The following is a 5933-nucleotide window of genomic DNA, read 5'->3' on the forward strand; positions in this document are numbered from 1 at the left end:
TCCTTGGGTGCCTTGTCCACCCTGAAATGCCCAAATGCAAATAGTCCCTTGGCTAATACTCTGTTTCTGGATACCATGCTGGGGCTCCTTGGTTTTGGCAAAGATCCAATCCCCCCCTCCCCCAAAAGCTCAAGTGACAACTGTCCAGTGGCAGGAAAACTTTGGGAGTTCTTGTCCAGTTCTTAGTAAGCATACATCCGAAAGGGGTGCCAGAAAAATAAGTAGATACGGCGGGTGTTTTATTGTGTGACCACTTTTTGTGAAAAACGGGACTGGCAAATTAATGTTTTCACTTTGAATGTAGTGGCACCAATTTGTATCCAACTTGCTACACCATTAGAAGTTTTTTATTATAGGTCATCAATGTTTTATACTTCGGTAAGACCGTCCACCAAGATCCCTGTAATGCATAAGAAGTGAGCGCCAAAAGTATGTAAAATTCTTAAATCTTAACCCTAGCCCTAATGCCCACAACGCTTTTTGTGGCACTTTCTACCTGAAAGCCTTTAGGAGTAAGTTCAGGATAATGTGGTAACTGGTTTCAAGTGCTAACTGCGTTGCTCAGCTCCGGAATGTATCACGATACAGTTTCCCTGCAGCTCTACACAGAGAGGACCTGTGATTGAGGGATCCCACAGCCTGCCACCAGAAAATATGAAGATACTGGGTTTATCTAGCCCAAATGTACCCACTTCACTCTGGCTGGCCACCCACGGGTGCCTTACTATGCCAAGGAATCCTACCCAGTACCTTCTAAGGTCCCTATAGTCATTCAGGCAAATGCAGTTAGAAAGTAAAACAATACATTTATTGTAATAAAAACAATCACTAGAATATTATATACACACAGAAAATAAATGGCAGGCAGATTTACCACATCATCTGTCCCTTACCCCACTAGCTTAAGGAGTTACAGTCACCTTTCTGTCCTGACTTGAAGACACATGGATCTGCAGATGTAGTCCACTAGTAGAGAATGGCAAACTCAAAACCAGCCACTCAGCAGCTTACTGCCATCAATCCTCAGAATGAATAACACCTCCCCCACATGCAGAGGTTCCTGATATCCAGGGTCAAATTCCACAGTGCTTTCCCCTCCCTGGGGCAAACCCCTGACTCTCTCCTTTTAACTATTGGTGGGTTCTGGAAAAGGCATTGGAGGGTGGAGAGGAGATGAGCTGTGCTTCCACAGAAACTCAACCTGCTGGGTTGCAGACAAAAAGTCTGGATTAGTCCTGTGGAAGACAATGGATACTGATTGGCCTACCCCACTTCCAAATATAGGATAGTAGTCAGCCCCCTCCTGAAATTAACCCCTTACACTACTTTGTGATGCCACAAGGGTCCCCAGCTGTTCCATGCTTCTTCTATAGAAAGGAGGGGAGAATAAATGCATCTCCAGCCCCCTCACCTATATCCTGGACCACCTGATCCTTACCCATAATCCACCTGGCTTTAATATGAGAACAATGCACAACTGCAATCACTGAATTAACAACAAACAAGCCTCGCCCTAACCCCTACCACTAAATGAAACCTTTACAGTACTCTAATCACTTTGTTTCATAATGACAAGCATTGAGATTGGAAATGTGGCTGTCTACTGTGTGGTACATGCTTCAGGTGCATGCAAGCGCATATGCATGTTGGTAGCTGCCTGGGTGGCAATTGTCCTCCTGCCCACTTATTCTTCCAACCCACTCCTGTTTCACATCATCTTTATTGCATTATACTGTTTCTGTTCTTCTATAAATACAACACAATATTTACCACTGTATTACATTTTATGCATGGTTCTAATCCTCTTTGTTGAGCCCTTTATATCAAGCTGCACATCAGAGTTTTCTTTCCTCAATCTCTATTTTATTGTTTCTCTAGCCCAACCTCTGTTAAGCTATTCTACCTTTTTATACTTTCTTTCTACCTCCGTATGTCTCTTTATCTCGTTCTTCCTATCACACGCCTCTGGTTTGGTTATCGTCTAGAAAACAGAAGCGGGTCATCTGTGTGCTGATGGAACGCAAGCAATTATAGAGCCATTGTGAGAGTATAATGCTGGGGAATAGGTTCATGAAATATCATGTTGCATGCAGTTTACTGAGCTGCTGAAATCACATAGCACTGGCAGTATTAAGAGAATTTGATTTATAATGTCAATAGATATAATTACCTCCCTGACTGCTGGAATGTGCCCATATTTTATGTGAGGGTGGGGGGGAGTGAATCAGTAAATAATGAATAGCTAAGCAGTCTGCTAGTGTGATGTCTCTCCCTTGTAGATTTGATAAAGCAGACAGCGCTATGTTCTCCTTGTAATCTGTTCATGTGTTACTGTACAGTATGTATATTAACTCGTTGCACAAAAAAGTACAATAAAAACATTTTAGTGGGTTGTTATGATGCAAATGACAAACTATACAGTACCAATAACCTTTCTGAGAATGCTGGATAATATAACCCATATACTTGAATAGACAAAATAATGTAGAATTCAGAAGCCAATTATTCACATAGAGGTAGAGGAGCTAGTTGGATCAAATACTCAGCAAATGTATTTTTAAAGCCATCTGCTATCTGGCTCCGGGGCCTGTGCTGGTTATAATTCTCAGTATCTACATAATGTTAATGCTGACAGACGCTGTTAGTAGACCCAATAAAGGTGTTTGGAATCTTGAACAGGGAGAAATCAGTGTGGCAGATTAGTATAATTGGCATTACATGTGGCCGTGCACATTAGTTTTGCCTGTAAAAATGTCTCTGCACATTAGTCTAGTCACCAGATATAGGGGTCTATTTATCAAAGGGTAGAAAGCCCTAAATCCGGATTTAGGGCTTCTCCCTATTTATCAAAGTCTCCTGACCGGGGAAGACTATCTGCTGCCACTGTCCTTCTATCGGTATGTCATTATGGCAATAGCAGGAGGTGATAGCTGAATAAATGTTTTATTTAATAAAGTTATTTTTCCTATTTTTTATATTTTTTTTAACTTTATTTATTTCTTTATTAAGGAATATGGAACTTGAAGCCCAATTCCAGTTCCAGTACGCATGTGCAAGCCAGCTCATGCATGTGTAGAGCTACCCTGCACTGGCCTTGTGAGCAGTAAGACTCCTCTCATGACTTGGGAAATGAGCATCGTTCATCTGCCCAAATGACATTTTATTGATATATAGTGAGCTATTTATCAAAATACTTGTTAACATGGAAATTAGCAGTGATTAATAATGAGTGATGTTCAGTTATCCAGCACAATAAGATGTACATTTCGCTCTCTAGGCTTATTTTGCACAGCGTATATACAGTCATGGGCAAAAGTTTTGAGAATACTACACAATAAGATAAGAAATAACAAATAAGATACAAATACTATTTCAATACAATACAAATTCTGTTGCCTCAGTTTTTATGATGGCAATTTTGCATATACTCCAGAATATCATGAAGAGTGATCAGATGAATTGCAATTAATTTTAAAGTCACTTTTTGCCATGACATTTAATTTTATCCAAAAAACATAACTTACACTGCTTTTCAGCCCTGCCACAAAAGGACCAGCTGACATCAGGTCAGTGATTCTCTCATTAACACAGGTGAGAGTGTTGACGAGGACATGGCTGGAGATCACTCTGTCATGCTGACTGAGTCAGAATAACAGTCAAGTTTTAAAAGGAGGATGGTGCTTGAAATCATTGTTCTTCCTCTGTTAACTATGGAAGGAAACAAGTGCAGTCTTCATTGCTTTTCACAAAAAGGGCTCCACAGGTAAGGATATGGATGCTAGTAAGATTGCACCTAAATCAACCATTTATCAGATCATCAAGAACTTCAAGGAGAGAGGTTTAATGGTCGTGAAGAAGGCTTCAGGGTGCCCAAGATCGTCCAGCAAGCACCAGGACCGTCTCCTAAAGTTGATTCAGCTGCGGGATTGGGCACCACCAGTGCAGAGCTTGCTCAAGAATGGCAGCAGACAGGTGTGAGTGCATCTGCACACAGAGTGAGGCAAAGACGGTATCATGAAGGCCAGCAAAGAAGCTACTTCTCTCCAGAAAAAACATCAGGAACAGACTGGTATTCTGCAAAAGGTACAGGGATTGGACAGCTGAGGACTTTAGGTAAAGTTATTTTCTCTGATGAATCCCCTTTCTGATTGTTTAAGGCATCTTGAAAAACGCTTATCCTGAGAAGGAAAGGTGAACGCTACCATCAGTCCTCTGTCATGCCAACAGTAAAGCATCCTAAGACCGTTCATGTGTGGGGTTGCTTCTCAGCCAAGGTAGTGGACACAATTTTGCCTAAGAACCCAGCCATGAATAAAGAATGGTACCAAAACATCCTCCAAGAGCAACTTCCCCCAACCATCCAAGAACAGTTTGGTGACAAACAATGCCTTTTCCAGCATGATGGAGCACCTTTCCATAAGGCAAAAGTGATAACTAAGTGTCTCGGGGATCAAAACATTAAAATTCTGGGTCCATGGGCAGGAAATTCCCCAGACCTTAAACCCATTGAGAACTTGTGATCAATCCTCAAGAGGCGGGTGGACAAACAAAAACAAATTCTGACAAACTCCAAGCATTGATTACGCAAGAATGGGCGACTATCAGTCAGTATGTGGCCCAGAAGTTGATTGACTGCATGTCAGGGTGAATTGCAGAGGTCTTCAAAAAGAAGGGTCAATACTGCAAATATTAACTCTTTGCATAAATTAATTGTCAATAAAAGCACTTATGAAATGCTTGTAATTTTACTTCAGTATACCATCTAACAAAAAGGTCTAAAAACACTGAAGCAGTAAACTTTGTGAAAACCAATATTTGTGTCATTCTCAAAACTTTTGGCCATGACTGTATGTTGACCTGGATGCCCAATATAAAGCTTCCAGTTCAGCTGTAACAAAAGAAAAGCGTATTTAATAAGATATAAGATGAGAGAGAGAGAGAGAGAGAGAGAGGAGTGAGAAGCACTGGGCAAGTGGTGAATACCAGAGGTATATCCCAGGGTGTCTTATGTGCTATTAAACCCCAGGGCAATTGTCTGTGTGTGGGAAAAAACTTCTCAAAGCCAATTGAGTATTTTAGGCTATAGGAGGAGCTGGAATAAGGGTCCCTGGGGTATAAATGGAAAGGGTAGGCTCCATTTATAAGGCCCATTTCAGGTTTTCCAACAGCTAGCAAGTGCTAATAATCAGGGGTTGCATCTGCAAGGTGCTGACAAAAAGCTGGTAGGCAGTTGCCTCTCCATCTCAGTAGCTTTACCGTAGCAGTGCAGGGGAGTGGAAAAGCATGTGGGAAGCTTGTATTGCTGTACAAAGTAAAAAAGCAAAGTAATCACAAGTCAGATATGTATTATTTATTTTAAGTACTTGTATTGAAAGATTTTGTAGTAAGTAAAAGGAGGTGTGTGGGGGAGGGGTGCAAAAAGGAAGAAGGAGGGAGGAGAGGGATGGGAGGAGACACATTTGCATGACAATCGGACAGTAAACAATAGAAATTGTGGTATATGAGACAGTTTTGATCTGTATGGTATAAGCAATAACTTAATCTAAGATTGTATTGGGGGCGTGGAAAAGGATGAGGGTAGGGAGGGTGGATGGACAAGGTGTTGGGAGTCAGGGAAAGGTTAGTAAGGGGACAGGAGGGGATGGGATACCAGTCATGTGGTAGATGTGTGAGTGGTTGAGGAGAAACAGAAAGTTACGAAACGGGAGGAGGAGATCCTCCCAGTAAAAGGTTCAAGCTGCCCAGACATTGGAGAATTGATGGGGGCGGTCATGGATAATGTTAGTTATATATTCTTGTATGTATTTTTGCCAGATCTCGTGAATTAGAGCTTGGAATTCTTCCAGATGGAGTGTCACGACTTAAAGGAAACTGAGGCCTTCTGGTATTTGCACCTGTATACAAGTACAAGGAGGCGCGTAGTCTGAACGTGT

Source organism: Mixophyes fleayi, chromosome 7 (genome assembly GCF_038048845.1).
Source record: "Mixophyes fleayi isolate aMixFle1 chromosome 7, aMixFle1.hap1, whole genome shotgun sequence".
Classification (NCBI taxonomy): Eukaryota; Metazoa; Chordata; class Amphibia; order Anura; family Limnodynastidae; genus Mixophyes; species Mixophyes fleayi.